Raw genomic sequence first — 18,318 nt, forward strand, 5'->3', positions numbered from 1 at the left:
CTGGTGGCTCAGTGGTAAAGAATCCGCCTGCAATATAGGAAACAGAATGCAGGAAATTCAGGTTCGATCCCTCATCCCCTGGAGAAGGAAATGGCAACCCACTCCAGTATCCTTGTCTAGGAAATCCATGGACTGAGGAGCCTGGCAGGTAGACTTTTGAACTCTGTGGGAGAAGGTGAGGGTGGGATGTTTCAAAAGAACAGCATGTATATTATCTGTGGTGAAACAGACCACCAGCCCAGGTGGGATGCATGAGTCAAGTGCTCGGGCCTGGTGGGCTGGGAAGACCCAGAGGAATTGGGTGGAGAGGGAGGTGGGATGGGGGACCGGGATGGGGAATACGTGTAATTCTATGGCTGATTCATTTCAATGTATGACAAAACCCACTGGAAAGAAAAAAAAAATAACAATAAGCATGCAAAATATATAGGAACTCCTGCAGTTTACTAACAAAAAGCTCAGTTAAAAATGAGGAAAAGGCTTGAATAGACATTTCTCCAAAGAAAACATGTGAAGCTAATAAGTGTATAGAAAGAAGACCAACATCACCCATCATCAAGGATATGCAGATCAAAACAATGAGATATCATCTCACACCTATTAGGGTGGCTGTTATAAAAACAAACAAAACACAAAACATAGCCAGTGTTGTAGATGTCATGTAGACATTAGAACCCTTGCCCATTGTTGGTTAAAATGTAAAATAAAGTGTGTGTGTGTGTGTGTGTGTTTTAGTCACTTAGTCTTGTCTGACTCTGTGACTCCGTGGACTGTAGCCCCACTCGTCTCCTTTGCCTGTGGAATTCTCCAGCCAAGAATACTGGAGTGGGTTGCCATTTCCTTCTCCAGTAAAATAATATAGGTACTATGGAAATTAATATAGAGGTTCCTCAAAAAAATTAAAATGGAAACACTGTGATCCAACAGTCTCACTTTTGGGCACTTCTCTAAAAGAACTGAAATCAGGATTGCAAAGAGCAATTTGCATTCTCATGTTCATTGTAATATTATTTACAATAACCAAGATATATAAACAACCTTGTCTATCAACACATAAAGAAAATATGATATATACAAACAATAAAATATTATTCACCTTCAAAAATGAAGGCAATCCTGTCATATTTGACACATGTGAACCTTGAGGGCATAAGGCTAAATGAAATAAGCCAGTCACAGAAAGACAAATGACTACATGATTCCACTCATGCTGTTGTTTTAGTTGTTAGTTTGAGTCTCTCTCTTTTGCAGCCCCATGAACTATAGCCAGCAGGCTCCTCAGTCCATGGGATTTCCCAGGCAAGAACATTGGAGTGGGTTGCCATTTCCTTCTCCAGGGGATCTTCCCTGCCCTGGGATTGAACCCGTGTCTCCTGCACAGGCAGGTGGATTTTTACCATGAGCCACCAGGGAAGCCAGATTCCACTCATATGAGGAATCAAAAAATAGTTAAGCTCATAGAAACAGGGGGTAAAATAGAGGTTCCCAGGGACTGACTGGATCGTGGAAGAAATAGCGAGTTTCTATTCAACAGGTATGAAGTCTCAGTTGTGCAAGATGAATAACTTCTGGAGATTGGCTGTACACACACATTGTGCCTACAAATAAGAATACTGGGTCATGCATTTATAGGGATAAAGCTTATGTTTAATGTTCTTATAAAAATGTTTTAAAAAGAAAGAAAAATGTGATACCATGAATAGCAACTTGAGTAATTAGGTTGACCTTATAATTCATTTTCCATATCATCTGTGTAAACTTGGCTCAACTACAAAACTCTTCCTTGAAGACTAAATCATCTCAGCCAGCCTACAGGAATTTTTCCTCACCTGAATTCCCTTTGGCCATTGTTATCTACATAATTCATTGTGTGGTATTGTTTACTACGTTTTCAGTAGCTTATTTGTCTATATATATATGTATATATATATATCTTGCTTTTCCCTCTCCTTTATTGGACCTTGCCTATATGGATTGCAACATTTTGTGAGTTGATTAATTAAACAGTTTCTATTTATAAAGCTTATTTATAACAATTTTGATCTTTTATGGGGAAAGAAGTTATATGGCACAGTGGTTTGTTGCATTAAAACTTCATGAATAACTGTGAAAAGTAACATGACTTCTCTCCAGTCTTGAGAGTCCTCATTTCAAATGGGATATTTGTATCAAGTTGGCGCTTGTGCTCAGACGCTCTGTCTTGTTCCATTCTTTGTGCTCCTGTGGACTCTGTCCTGGTTCCTCTGTTCATGGGATTTTCTTGGCAAAAATAATGAACTAGGTTGCCATTTCCTTCTCCAGAAGTTCTTCCTGACCCAGGGATCGAACCCGCATCTCCTCCATTGCAGTGGGTTCTTTACTGCTGAGATACCAGGGAAGTCCATCAAGTTGGTATCTACTATATTAATATTTATTAAATGAGTTGATGAATATTTGCTTTTTACGAAGTATGTGTTAGCTGTCTCTATTCCTTATTGATTTGGGGATCTCACCTGTAACCATCTGTTTGAGGTATTTTGTTAGTAGATTTGTCACTGCTAATATATTTCTTTAATAATTCAGGTTTCTTATTTTCCCTTGACTCACTTTGGTTGATTAAGGTTATTCTGGGAAAATATCCATTTCACCTACATTTTAAAATTTCATTTGTATAAAGTTCTGCATAGCTCAGGGTAGTGGGTGCTTAATAACTTTTTGATGAATGAATGAATCAGTGACTGAATATCAGGCTCAAGTGTCTAGACTGAAGCCTGAATACATCAAGCTATACTTCACACTTTTGAGAACTGAAATAGGATAATATCTAGCTATAATACTAAGAAAAAGTAAAAACACAAGTAAATGCCTAAAGAATGGACAAACATACATTTTCATTGATACAAAGTGCACTTTATATTGATTTTTTTCAGTTGCTTTCTCAAAAAAATTTTTTCTCACAATTCTTTCCTTTTTCTCTCTCCTGCCTCAAAATAAGACATTCAACATCTGTATTCTTTGTGCAAAGACAGCATGGTTGTCTATTCTATATATAGCTTTAAAAATAACCTATCTATTTTTAGCGTCAATCCTACCCATCATTGTACCTGAAGTTACTAAATCCTGTACTTTTCTAGCATTTCTTGAGGCAACGTATCTTTCTCCTTGGTTATAAAGATCCTTGTGCCTCTACTTTTTGCTACAGCTTCTCTGATCTCCTGTGTCAGATTCCTGTCTTGCATCCACTTTCTGTCTTGTCAAAATTTGTTAAAGTATTTCATCTTTCAGTAGCCTCTTCTCTATTTTGGCTTATATCTGTTTTATCCCTTTATTGTTATTTAGTTGAGACTTTATAAGAACAGGAAAACACACATACAGTAAATTTACCATCTTGTGCAAAAAGCTTAGTTTATTCTTTTTAATATTGGTGTCATATGCCATAGAATGGATATTTAAAAATTGTATTCAACTACTTTCTTCTACAAATATATAATCTACATTCACATTCTCCAGATTTTCTCTACATTTTTAAACTACAAGCATGCATGTGTATAATTTGTCAAATATACATATGTATATGTATGCAAATATGCATGTATATGATATACACATGACTTATAAATATATAAAATCTCTCATTGCTTCTATCTGTGCACAGTTGAAGAACATCCTATAAATGAAGCTGTTTTATTATATATTTGTCTTCTGTAATATTAACATGACCAGCCGTAAACAGACTACTTCGGCAAAATATTGCATAAATTCGCATTCCCAGTATTAAGGAATTGGGAACATCTATCCACATCATTGCCAGCGATGGGTGGTAGTACACTTTATAATTATCACCACTCTGATAAAAATGTTAATCATTGTATAACTTTACATTTCACCACAAATGAGATTGAACACCTTGACATATATCTTTTGGACATTTTGATTTTCTCTTATATGAATTGTCTATTTGTGTCCAATGATAACTTTATTATAAGGTTGTCTCTTTTTTGAATTACTGGAGTAATTTTCTGATAGTAAGTATAAAAAATTTTTGTCATATTTTTATTATAAACATTTCCCCAATCTACTATCTTACAGAGATGTCTTTTTCATACTAAAGGTATAATTATCTACATAGGTCCAAGATCTAGAGGTACTGTCACACTCAAAAAGGTCTTCAAGCTGTAAGTTATACAACAAGTCTATATTCTGTGGATAATGAAGTTCTACTTTGGCTTAAAATATTTAAAATATTAATATATATGTTCACTTCTAATAATAAATGTATACAATTTTATTTTATGATGTGAGGAAGAAAATTAAGAATTCTGATCCTTTTCTAGTGAGAATTTATTTCTTCTAGAAAAATATGTTAAAAAAATCTCCCAGTGAGTTAAATGACTATCTGTGTCACATGTTAAGTTTTCATATCTACTTTATTCTGTTTATTGATTCTGATTCTGTTGCAAAGACCTATTAACCTATTTCTGAGCAGGCATCACATGGTTTTGAATGTAAGGCTATCATCTCATTCATGGAGATTCAAAAAAGCACATCCTCCTTTGTATTCCTATTTTTAGAATATTGGATTTTGAAGATGTTTACCTTTCCATGTTCACTTTAAATTATTTTAACCCATTTTTCTTTAAAAAATTGAATTGTGTGTAGAACTGCACTCATTTATATTTAGAAACAATGCATGTAGAAGACAGGCAGATGTTAAAGGGCTTCATAAAATCTTTAAGGTATTTGGATTACTTTTTCTTGAGATCAGTGAGTTTAAGTGCATTTCTTGAAATCTGAAATAAAAAGGCTCTGAGAAACAGAGGAAATATAAAATTAAAATTCTAATTTTGGTGTCTCTTAAAATTTAGAGACATCACCTTGTTTAGAGGTTGAGGGGTGATTGAAATCAAAGAGGCAAGATTTGACACAAGAAATCCAGGTGAAATTACTATTGTTATCTTTGATGCTAAAAGCTCAGCTTCTCTGTACACCAGCTCCAAATTGAATCTGAGCGACAGAATTTTGAGTGAAGTAGCAAAAAAATAGCTTTATCACTTTGCCAGAAAAAGGGGGTCATAGCAGGCTAATGTCCTCAAAACCATGCGTCCCAACTCAGAGAAAATAGTGAGAAGTTTTACAGTAAGTATTCAAAGAGGGCATGATCAACTTGTGGACATTCTTCTGATGGATTGGTGTGAAGTACATAGGAGTCAGCATCAACAACCTTCAGATCCAACTGCTCTGAAATCTACATGCTTGTGGGCAGAATATGACCATTGATCATTAACTTCTCCTACCTGGTGGGGGCTTCATTATCTGCAAATAAATACAAGAAAAATGTTTAATTGTGTGTCTAGTCAACTATTTTATAAAAAATGATAAAGTGAGATAAGAAATGAGGAGGTGCTCTTTTTACTATGGCTTGCAATACTTATTTTTAGTATTGAGAATAAGTATTTTTCATGTGGTTGCTACCCTATGGAACAACTACCAACGTTATTTTTCATTTACTCCCTGACAGACCTCCTAATAAGTAGGAGCAAGTAAGACTGCTATTAGTCTCCTCTTTTTTTATTTATTTCCTTATGAGTTCAGGACGCTGTTGCTTGCAAATATAAATTACTTGCTGAAAGTCATTCATTCACTAACAAGTGACAGAAGCAGAACGGATGTGCTAGCTACTGTGAAATAACTTTTTAAATGTTTTGTTGTTGCTATTGCTGTTTTTCCCTTGAATCCTTCTCTGTACTGTATACATATTCAGTCCTAGTTACTATCAGTTAATAAGTGTTAACTTTTAGTGCCTCAGAGAAGAGACAGCACTTACAGAAGGATAGGAGAAGATAATTTTAAAAATAAACAAAAATGAAATACAATGTTATTTATAAACATGCAAAATAAAACATTTTATTTGTGTTAAGATTTATGAACCTACTCAGGCAGTCATGTTGTAAAAATAATGCTCATTTGGGTCATAAAACTTTTAATTGTAGACGTGAATGTCCTCACCTTCAACCATAAACCCACCATTACCTTCAGATTGAGGTTAAGTCATTTGGAGAGTGCAAAGTAGAAAGAATAACATTTTCTTTCATTCATGATCCTTTTTTGTGTAATTCTGAACTGGGTCTCATAGAATTTTTTTTTTTTTCAGTGTAAGTGAGCCTCCAGAATCCCTTCTAATATTATCCTTAGTGACCTCTTTCTCTCTTTTCAATAAACATGGGTGAAATGAATTTTTAATAAACCAAGTTATTCAGAGAAGCAAACATGTTAAATAGAGCAAATAGTAGGATGATAAGCCAGAGGATTTAGGACAATCATCTAGTTCACGCAAAGATACAAGAAACAAGGCCCCATGGTCCACCTTTCAATTAGAATGAGCTAAGTCAAAAGCTGTGCTGAGTGCTGTCAGCACAATTAGCATTCGTATTTTCAGTAGTAGTACAAGCTCCATGAATAGTGCCAGCATCACTTAAGATAAATCTGCTAGTCGGTTAATTTGTGCTAAAAATAGTTAATAAAAGAAGAGCAATTTCTCTTTTCTCTTTGACATGCAGTCAAGTACCTTCTAATACAGGGTGATGGGCTTTTGGCATGGCTGTGGTAGGATAAAAGTGCTCAGTCGTGAGCTTAACTGGCTTCCCAAAAAGCAAGAAAAGAGAAGAGTTATGACAGTGGGGAGAGTCAAGCATTGTGGCAGAAGAGTTTTGGACACCGTAGAGAAAAGCTGGCTCTGCCTCTGGTTAGCTGAACGAGCAAGTTTTTAAACTTACTTTAGCCTCAGTTTCCCCATTGGAAATGAGGTTACAAATGTCCACCTCACAGGGTTTCTATGAAGGAAATGCCAAATAGTACCTGCGCAGAGTGCCTACCAATAAGCATTGGCTTCCATCTTCATCTTTCTTGCACATCTATCCTTATCCTTCTTTCTCCAATTAATTCTATTCCTGAAGAAAGAAAAAACTATATTCGAATGATAGGAAATCACCACGTTTATTGTTACTCTTTCTCTTGCTCTATGCTTTGGCTTCTAGTTCTTTCTGTCTTAGTGAACTCTGTTCACACTCCCGTCCTCCAGTTCTGTCATTTGCTACCCATAACATTTTCCAAAAACTGATCTTCTCATGATGATCTACTTGTCCTGGTCTCATTGTCCATTACTCCTTTTCAGATAAATTATTTAGTGCCTCACTATAATAAGCAATTTGCATTTTGACCACGGCCTCAAGGAAATAATTCCTTAAATCAAAAGCTCTGAAGGATACTCTGCTCCACGTTTTTAGCTTCATGGACTAGGAAGGCTTCCAAGTCCTAGGAGACAACTGGTAAAATCCCAAATTGGGTGCCAAGAGTGGAAAACTCCCAGCCTAAGGGGAAGGAAAGAGAAGAGCTAATGGCATCTTTCCACAGCTGACAAATATTGAAGGTGCAATGTAGATTGGGAATAATTCTGGAGTAACCATTAAGAGTTGGAAGTTCTAGCCCTCACACTGTTCATATTTCATTGTGTGACCTGAACAGTACAGTTTTCTTCAAAAAAAAAAAAGTGTATTTGAATTCAAGGATTCCTAAGAAAGCAATTTATAGTTATATGATTCCATCAATACGGTTGTCAGGGATTAATTTATCTATAAAACATAACTATAGCACTTAACACTGTTCTAAACACTTTACAAATATGAATTTACTTAATCTTCACAATGGTATGTAAAGTAAACTCTGTAAATATCTTCATAGTATGCATGAGGAAACTGAAGCCCAGAGAAGTATAGTGATTTGACCTAAGTCACACAGCTTTTAAGATATGGAGCCAGGATTTGGAAACACCAAATTGTCTCTAACAGTCTGTTCTTAACCACTGCACTTGGCTGTACTTAAAAATAAATTATTTATATATTCTTTTGTAAATATTTAGATGTGCATCCTAATCACTATGCTGCACTAGACTGAAAAAGAACACATTTTGAAAAAATTTTGTCACCTACCTACTGTGCTCACGTCCTGGAGGTGCCCCTGACCTAGGTCATTATCAAATCTGAAGAGGAACACTGACAATCCTTCTGCTGTCTTGCTCAGTCCATATTGCTGAGACTCATTCTTCTTTTCTGAAAAGTGGGGGAATATGACATTTTAAAATAGTTACTTTGCATTTTCCAAGATCGCAAAGACCGATCTGAAGGCTGATTGTTAAATGCTTTTTTTCACTGCAGCCTTAGAGAATGAAGCACATTTAAAAAATGTCTCTGAAAACTTGCAGGTGGCTATCTTTTAAAGAAGCTCTTCTCTAATGGCCTCCACAAAGCATACCTGCTCCTTGGCTTTTTTCTCTTGGGAGGACACTGCCCATATGCCAGCAAACCCAGAACTGTCCTATCACAGACACATAGTGGCTGCAAGTCAATTATTTATTTTAATGTGACCTTTGAATTCCTATGGTGGTGGTTTGGTCTCAGTTGTGTCCGACTCATTATGACCCTTTGGACTGTCGCCTGCCAAGCTCCTTCCATGGAATTTTCCAGGTAAAAGTGCTAGAATGGGTTTCCATTTCCTTCTCCAGAGGAACTTCCCCACCAAGGGATCAAACCCAGCAATTCTACATTGCAGGCAATCTGCACCACAGGCAGATTCTTTACCATCTGAGCCACCAGTGAAGCCTATATATTAATAGAATCCAAAGTTGTTCTCTCTTACTCTGCTTCTCAAAATATTTTAAAATGTGGTAATGAAAACACGAGGGAGGATAGTATTATGCAAGAACTTTTTACTATATACAGTGGTCTCCCATAGCCGTCATTTTATTTTCCACAGTTTCAGTTCAGTTTAGTTCAGTCACTCAGTCATGTCCGACTCTATGACCCATGGACTGTAGCACACCAGGCTTCCCTGTCCATCACCAGCTCCCAGAGCTTGCTCAAACTCATGTCCATCGAATTGGTGATGCCATCCAATCATCTCATCCTCTGTCATCTCCTCCTGCCTTCAGTCTTTCCCAGCATCAGGGTCTTTTCCTATGAGTTTCTTTGCATCAGGTGGCCAAAGTGTTGGAGTTTCAGCTTCAGCATCAGTCCTTCCAATGAATATTCAGGACTGATTTCCTTTAGGGTTGACTCCTTTGATCTCCTTGCAGTCCAAGGGACTCTCAAGAGTCTTCTCCAACACCACAACTCAAAAGCACCAATTCTTTGGCACTCATTTTGTTTATGGTCCAACTCTCACATCCATACATGACTACTAGAAAAACCATAGCTTTGATGATACAGACCTTTGTCAGCAAAGTAATGTCTCTCTTTTTTAATATGCTCTCTATGTTGGTCACAACTTTTCTTCCAAGGAGCAAGCGTCATTTAATTTTATGGCTGCAGTAATTATCTGCAGTGATTTTGGAGCTCAAGAAAACAAAGCCTATCACTGTTTTCATTGTTTCCCCATCTACTTGCCATGAAGTTATTGAACCAGATGTCATGGTCTTCGTTTTTTGAATGTTGAGTTTTAAGCCAACTTTTTCACTCTCCTCTTTCACTTTCATCAAGAGGCTCCTTAGTTTCTCTTCACTTTCTGTCATAAGGCTGGTGTCATCTGTGTATGTTATCTGCATAACCTCATATGTCATCTGAGGTTATTGATAGTTTGTTACCCATAGTCAACCATTGTCTAAAAATATGAAATGGAAAATTTCAGCAACAATTAAGAAGTTTTAAACTGCATGATGAAATCTCCTGCTGCCCCATCCCACCCTCCCGGGACGTGAATCGTTCCTTTGTCTAGCGTGTCCCACCTGATAATCACTCAGTCGCCATCTGGGTTATGAGATCTCGTGTCAACGTATTGCAGTACTTGTGCTTAAATAGCCTTTATTTTACTTAATAGTGACCCCAAAGTGCAAGAATAGGGACACTAGTTGTACAGATAAGTCAAAGAGAAGCCTTAAAGTGTTTCCTTTAACTAAAAAGATGAAAGTTCCTCATTTAATAAGAAAAGAAAAATTTGTATCCAAAAAATTGTCAGTGGTAAGAACAAATTTTCTAGGTGAAATTGTGAAGGATGAAAAAGAGATTTATATTAGCTTTGCTGTTGCACTTCAGAGAACAGAAGACCATGAAGTATGATAAAATGCTTAGTTAAGATGGAAAAGGCATTAAATTTGCACAGTAAGATATTTTGAAGAAGAGAAGGACCATATTAACATAACTTTCATTAATAGTTATTGTTGTTAATCTCCCATTGTGTTTAATTCATAAATTAAACTTTATTATAGCTACATATATGCATAGAAGAAAAACTTAGTTTACATGGGGTTTCATACTATCTGTGGTTTCAGGCATCCATGCAGGGTCTTAGAACATATCACCTGCCTACAATAGGGGAACAACAGTACTATTTCTCCAAAAAGCCCTCTGACCCTCAATCAATTTCCTGATTTTTTAAAACTGGGAATGACTCTGAACTTAGAGAATTCCTCTGAGTATTGGAAACAATTACATACGTACATTGCTTGATGAAGTATCTGAAACACAGTACAGTGGTTCAATAAATAATAATTTCTCTCTATTATCCACTATTATGTGGGACCAATCAAGATTTGCATGCATTCTTTAATACAAATGGAATCCTATGATTAGCCCATATTCTCTTTATCTACAAATTAGCTGCATTTTGTTTCCATTTACAATATCATTAGATTTCTATATTATCAAGTCAGGTTTTGTTAATACAAATGGAATCCCATGATTAGCCCATATTCTGTATATATACAATTTAGCTGCATTTTGTTTCCATTTACAATATCATTAGATTTCTATATTATCGAGTCAGGTTTTGTTGCCCACCTACTATATTCTTCACTCTGTGCTAATAAAAATATTAGCATTGCAAATTCATGTAATGAATACCTACCATAAAGGAGCTAAGAATTGCATTGAAAGACAAGGTTACCATCTTCTCTTCACTCCTCACCTTCCACTTCACTCACACACACACACACACACACACACACACACACACCCATAAATATCAAAACACCAAATAGAATACAAGGTGATTTAGGAACAAGAGCTACACAATCAGATCATATAAAGTATTTGATCTTGATAACAAAAACTGGCAGAGTTTTCATGAAGAAAATAGATTGTAACTTGAAGGTTAAACTTGGATGGGCAAAGAGAAGCAGGGGATATTTTGAGGCTGGAGACAAAAAATGCAGGATATTATATGATCAAGAGACTGAACAGAATAGAAGGGGCAAAGATTGATGACTGAGAGGTGTAGGTATTAGAGATTTGAATACTATTAATAAATTGACAAGTTAAAAGAACATCTACTGGAAGAGATGTTAGATTCCTTACCTACTATTATACATTCTATGTTTTTTCCAGACATTAGACTCTCAAATTTGGGCTCAAATACACAGGACTAATTTGGTAACCAGAAATCAAGACAGTTTTACATTACATATGACCTGATTTTTAGGACTTTTCTTTTTTAGTTTTTCCTAAACTTAAAAGTCAATATTTGTAAGGCATACTGTGCTTTATTGTACTTCATTTTATTGCTTTTTGTAGATAAGTGCATTTTTTACAAATTTAAGGTTTGTGGCAACCCTGTACCAAGCAAGTCTATTCATTTTACCAACAGCATTTGCTCACTTTGTGTCTCTGTGGCATCGTTTCATAATTATCACAATATTTCAAACTTTCCCGTTATTATTTTATTTTTTGTGGTGATCTGTGATCAGTGGTCTTGGATATTACTATTGAAAAAGATTATGACTCACTCAAGGCTGAGATGATGGTTAACCTTTTTCAGCAATAAAATATATCCAATTGAAATACGGACATTTAAAAAAACATACCATTAGTTTTCTAGGGTTTCCATGACCAAATATAATATTTGGGAGGCTTAAAACAGCAGCAATTTATTTTCTCACAGTCCCAGAGCAAACAAGTCTGAGATCAAGGTATTGACAGGGTCATGCTTTTTCTGCGATCTACCAGCCTCTTCTCACCTCAAATGTTTGCCAGACACCCTTGGCTAGTGGATGCGTCACTCTGATTTCTGCCTCCACTGTCACATGGCTTTTCCTTCCTGTCTGTACCTGTCTCTGAGTCTGATCTCCTTTCTTATAAGGGCATTGCTTATTTTGTATTTAGGGCCCATGCTACTAAAGTATGACTTCATTATAATTTGAGTTCATCTGCAAAGACCGTATTTCCAAAAACAGATCACATTCAGGTCCTAGGGATTAGGACTTCAATATAGCTTTTCTAGGGGGGGCACAACCCAATTCATAACAAAGACCATTACCTGAGAGACAGGAACGAGCCCTTCATAGATCACAGAACACAGCACACTGTACCTGAAGCTGAGGCATCCTGGAAGTGCCCCAGGATTCGGAAACATTGCTGAGCCTCAATCCCATGTTTCCACTGCTATTTCTGCTTTTGACAGTTGAGTTTTAAGAATACAGTATTTTGCCAGAATAAAAATGTACACATTTATATACAGATTTGATTTTGCGCAACAGTTTCACATTCGTCATCACATTTGATTCTTAGAACAAAACTGTAATTCACGAATTATTATTGTTAAGTTATTTAAACTCAAGAACTTGTCTTCCACAACAGGAAACATTGAAAAATGAAAATTCTAAGCAGATCTGCACATTATTGCCTTACCGTCTTAATCCTCGACCTTGAAGAATCTCATCAAGCTTCTTAACACTGACTGACCCACCACCTGTCAATCAGCTCGTCAGTGGTTCCTCCCCACGGGAATACCTGTCCCTTTCACAGCTCCTTCCCAAAAGAGAAAAGAGAAGAGATAAAAGGGCACATCTAGATTATTCTCCATAAATTTATCATCACAATGAAATCATTTCAATCTTTTTGGAACAAACAAAGGGATAGAGAAGCCCGAATTGATACCTTGATTGTATTCCCTGAGACCAGTCCTGGGTGTTCACTGGGAGGACTGATGTTGAAGCTGAAACTCCAATACTTTGGTCACCTGATGCAAAGAGCTGATTCATTTGAAAAGACCCTAATGCTGGGAAAGATTGAGGGCAGGAGGAGAAGGGGACGACAGAGGATGAGATGGTTGGATGGCATGACCAACTTGATGGACATGGGTTCCAGTGGACTCCGGGAGTTGGTGATGGACAGGGAGGCCTGGCGTGCTGGGATCATGGGGTCGCAAAGAGTCAGACACAACTGAGCGACTGCACTGAACTGAACACCTGGAAGGAAACATCAGAAGAAGCAAAGAAACCTTTACTTGCAAAATTTATTACGCACACTTTTTTCAGATGAGAAAAGTGAGGCTCCATGTGATAAGGTGATTTATTAAGGTTTTTTTTTCTGTTTGTTTTAAATGTTTGTAACTCTTTCCATTACATCACAGTTGTCCTCTCTCTGTAATAAGTGTACTTATCAAACAAGGTCTTCCCTTGATGGCTCAGTGGTAAAGAATCCTCCTGCCAATGCAGGTGATGCAGGTTTGATCCCTGGTTTGGGAAGATCCACTGGAAAAGGAAATGGCAACCCACTCCAGTGTTCTTGCCCGGGAAATCCAATAGACAGAAGATGCTGGGCTACAGTCCATGGGGTTGCAAAGAGTTGGACACCACTTAGCTACTGACCACCACCAACAACATTAAATATAATCTGGTCTCTTCATTGGACATTGTGCTATGGTTTCTATCAGTTTCAATTCTTAGACCAGCGGAGCCTACTGTCACATATCTCAAATGAGATAATTAATTCTTAGAAATTATGCTTTGCCATATTTTCCCAGTCAGAATGTATCAGCTTGGCATTTTGAACTTCACTTGAACTCTTAAGTGTTAAAAATAACTGACTTTTGAGAAAATAAATCTTTTATATTCTCTTAAGCACAAAAGTTGAACTTTCTCATAAGAAGTTAAGGATGTTGAGTTGCCCCTTTAGAGCAGGAATCAATGTATCCATCAATTAATTATGTTCCTCTTAACATGTCAGCCATCTCATCTCATTTCTGAAAAATCGTCCCATAAGCCTCCTATCTGAAATATCAAAATTATCCAAATTCTATTTACTTCAAAGCACTTTACAAGATCATAAATTATAAAAATTGTATTGATTTTCTATATTTTCCATTAGAATGTGAGTTCAATTATGACAGAAATTTCATTTGTCTTATTTACCCTTCTTTCCAAGCATAATTTCTAACAAGCAAATACAAAGTTAGTTGAAGAAACAAGCAAAGCAGTGTGATCTTTTTACCCTTGTTGGACAATATGATACTTTTTTATTTGTGCTTTACACAGATAATTCACTTATTTTTGACAGTCTTTAGGCACTAAAATATTTCTTTTTCAAAGATTTTTTAAATGGACCATTTTTTGAGTCTATTGAATTTGTTGCAGTATTGTTTCTGTTTTGTGTTTTAGTATTTTGGCCATGAGGTGTATGGAATCTTAGCTCCCTGACCAGATATCAAACCCATACCCCCTGCATTAGAAGGCGAAGTCCTAACCGCTGGACCACCAGGGAAGTCCCTAAGCACTAAAACATTTCCGACACTTTTAATGTTCTCACTCTTAGATTCAGAATTTAGTAGAAACAGTGATGATGCAATGTTGAGGAAATGTCCATTTCCTCTACAACCATCCCCATTGTATTTTATCTTCCAATATACTGTGTTCTGTTTTGTTTTCTTTTTTTCCCAGTTCTTAGGATCCATACCTGTCCTATTTAGGATCAATCCATTCATACCTGAACATAAGTATTTGGAGATATTTGATAAGTAAGTTATTGAAATGTACTGAATTTCTACATTTGTTCCAGGTATTGGAAATAATTATCTATTAATATTAAAGCAATGCTAAAAATGTGGAAAATTTCTTTTTGCCTTAATTATTTAATGTTAGTATACCTTAAATGTTATCATTAATTCCTTTGAAAACATTTAAAAAAAAGTCAAAACTCTAAAATTAAGAAAAGTTGAGTAACTTTTCTAATGTTCCACAAACTTCTCTTCCTATCTTCTGGCTCACATTTTATTATGAATAGGAACCTATACATATATAATAAGCTGATGAAGAGAATTGTCTTTGGAGTTTAATTGATTTGGATTTGCATTCTAACTGGCATCAGTTTTTGCTTGTTCTATGACTTCTCTGAACCTTAGTTTCTTCATCTATGTGTTAGATAAATAGTGATTTAATCATGGCCTGTTGTGGTGGGTCTTAGCATATTGACATCATGTGCATATGAAAGGATGTTAAACTCCTGTGCTGTCAATCTGCTTCCCTGTACTGATATAAGTCAGTAGTGATCTGAGAATTGTACAAACTACATGACAATCATGGGCTAGAGATCACATAGCAATTGCTAAGAATTCACTGTCTTCATATATGGATAGCTTCTTGTGAATATAGCCTGCTGTCTTCTGTGGACCATTCCCATAAAAGCAACTGTGACCTTTTACCTTGCAGTAGTCCCTTTGTTCTTGGCTGTTTTCACTTCCCACTTCAGCTAGACATTCATAAGTATTTTTTGCACCACTTTCTGCAGATACAACTTTTCTTAACATGACCTCTTACGCGTCTGTCCTTGGCAATGTGTAAAAATCCATTGCCAGTTGAGGATTTAATCTTCATGTTTAACTGACAGCCCTGCACCCCAGACTCAATAGCTTTATAAAATATCTTGCTGTCAAGAAGTAATATTTTATAGCTTCTTTTGTTTTTTCCATATTTCTAGTGTACTTGTTTGCCCTTAAAACGTTTAGTGAATGATAAATATCTTCCTAGAATAACCAATAAATATGCACATATGCTACTGGGCAGAAGACAATATCGGTTCATTCACTGTGCAAGCCATTATGATTGATTAAGTGCTCATTGGGTCCTAAGATATAAAATATAAGAATAGGTAAAGTGAGAACCACCCCCCTAGGCTGGGGCCTTGGAGCACTCTTGAGAAACTCTCTCTGTCACTCCTTTTTCTTTCCCTCCTTTCTTTTTCATCTTCACTATTTATTGCTTTTTTTTTTTTCCTGGCTAGATATAGTTGGAGGCACTCTTAAGATAAAATATCAGTTAGGAAAATAAATTCTAGCCTCTAGTAGCTAAATCCAAACAACACAAAAACCAAAGAAAGATGCCAGGAAAGGAAGAGTCACAGAAGAGCTCATAATTTCCAAAGGTTTTCAATTACATTCCACCAAGTTTTAGCAACTTCATTCATTGCCCCTGCTAATTAGTTGGGCTTCCCAGATGGTGCTAGTGGTAAAAACAAAACAAAACAAAACACCTGCCTGCCAATGCAGGAGATGTAAGAAATGTGGGTTTGATCCCTGGATCAGAAAGATCCCCAGGAGGAGGGCATGGCAACCCTTTCTGGTATTCATGCCTGGAGAATCCCATGGACAGAGGAGCCTGGCGAGATATGGTCCATAGGGTCACAAAGAGTTAAAGACGACTGAAGTGACTTAGCACGTGTGTACTAGTTAGCTATTGGCTATGTCTGTAAGGTCATATTTCTTAACATTATTTAAAAATCCTTAAAAGATAGTATCTTAGCCTCTGAAAGTAAAATTCTTACTATATATTATAAAGAATATTGCATTTTGTTTTCCCATTTGTTGACCCTTTACAGTAGGGGCCTTGATGGCTCAGACGGTAAAGCGTCTGTCTACAATGCGGGAGATCCGGTTCGATTCCTGGGTCGGGAAGAAGCGCTGGAGAAGGAAATGGCAATCCACTCCAGTACTATTGCCTGGAAAATCCTTTGGACAGAGGAGCCTGGTAGGCTACAGTCCATGGGGTCGCAAAGAGTCGGACACGACTGAGCGACTTCACTTCACTACAGTAGGCATGATGGGAAATTTTGTTTCAGTTTTCCAAATGAGACTTGTAGATGTGACTTAGGTAAGGCCACGGAGCTAATAAGGGCCTTATTAACAGAGGCTAATAACCTAATAAGTGTCACAGCTGTGCTTTATTTCAGTTTAGAACTGTATGTTCTAAGCACACCCAAGGCGGTGCTTATGAAGCTCCTAAAAGTGGCATTGATGTTCACATAAGCATCTAGGGAGCCATGGTCTCATAGACTGGTCTGAGTTTCCATACCTGAGTGTCTGGAAGAGTCTGATACACTTTGGTGAGAGCATGGGAGCGCTACTTCTGCCCTGCATCTTCTTATCTGTGTAATACCCCAGATACTGTCTGCATCAGGAAGCACCCCCAGGGTGAAATTGATGATTCATCATCACAGTCCTGCCTGAGGTACATAAGAACTCTAGGAGGAGGTGTCCAGGCCAGTACATCAAAAAAGACTGGTGTCAGAAATCATCTCTCCTGTTTTAGATTTTTCTCACTGCCTAGCATACTGAGGCATTTGGTCTAACATTCAATATCTATCCCCATGAAGAGAATTTTATTCTAGAGTTGCTATCAACATTTTAGAGGGGCTAAAATTGAGCACCTAGTGGTGCCAAGCATTTGGCTGGGCACTTAAAAATCATTATTTTATACAATGTCAATAATAAAACTATGAAGAAGTTATGCTTTACCTAGCTTATCATAGGAAAATTATACCAAAGAAGGTGACTATCTTTTTTACATAAGTAAGTCAAGTTTTAGGATTAGTCAGGACAAAATTCTTCCAAAACCTAAATTCTAGGGCTTGTCTTCTATTAACCAATAATGGTTTATTAATCAAATGGTTCTCTTATTTACTGTTGTACCTTCTAACTGTATTAGAGCTTTTGTAAATTTTTATTTTATTCATTTGGTTTTGGCTGCACTGGATCTTTGTTGCTGCATGGGCTTTTTCTAGTTGCGGTGAACAGGGCTCCTCTCTAGTTGCAGTGCACTGGCTTTTCATTGTGGGGGCTTCTCTTGCTGCAGAGCATAGACTCTAGGCACATGGGCTTCAGTAGTTGTGGCTCATGGGCTCAGTTGTCCCCCAGCATGAGGAATCTTCCTGGATCAGGGATCAAACCTTTGTTCCTTCATTGGCAGGTGGATTCCCAACCACTGAACCACCAGGGAAGTCCTAGATCATTTTTAAATCTAACTTTATTCATGTATGTGTATATATATATATATATATATATATATATATATATATATATATATATAATTCCCTATCATTTTTTTCCTATGAAACATCTTTTTTCCTTCTTATTTCAGCCTCAAAGGTAAGTGTTATAATTTTGAGGCCCCCAAATCCATTGCTACCAATCATGTCACCATCTTTTCTCTAGTTTATCATTTCTTAATGTTTGAACTCTCAGTCAATGCTTCAATGTAAGAATCCATAGTTGAACAATGGTTTCATCATCAGTGCTCTATTAGTA

This window comes from Muntiacus reevesi, chromosome 9 (assembly GCF_963930625.1).
Source record: "Muntiacus reevesi chromosome 9, mMunRee1.1, whole genome shotgun sequence".
In the NCBI taxonomy this organism is placed as follows: Eukaryota; Metazoa; Chordata; class Mammalia; order Artiodactyla; family Cervidae; genus Muntiacus; species Muntiacus reevesi.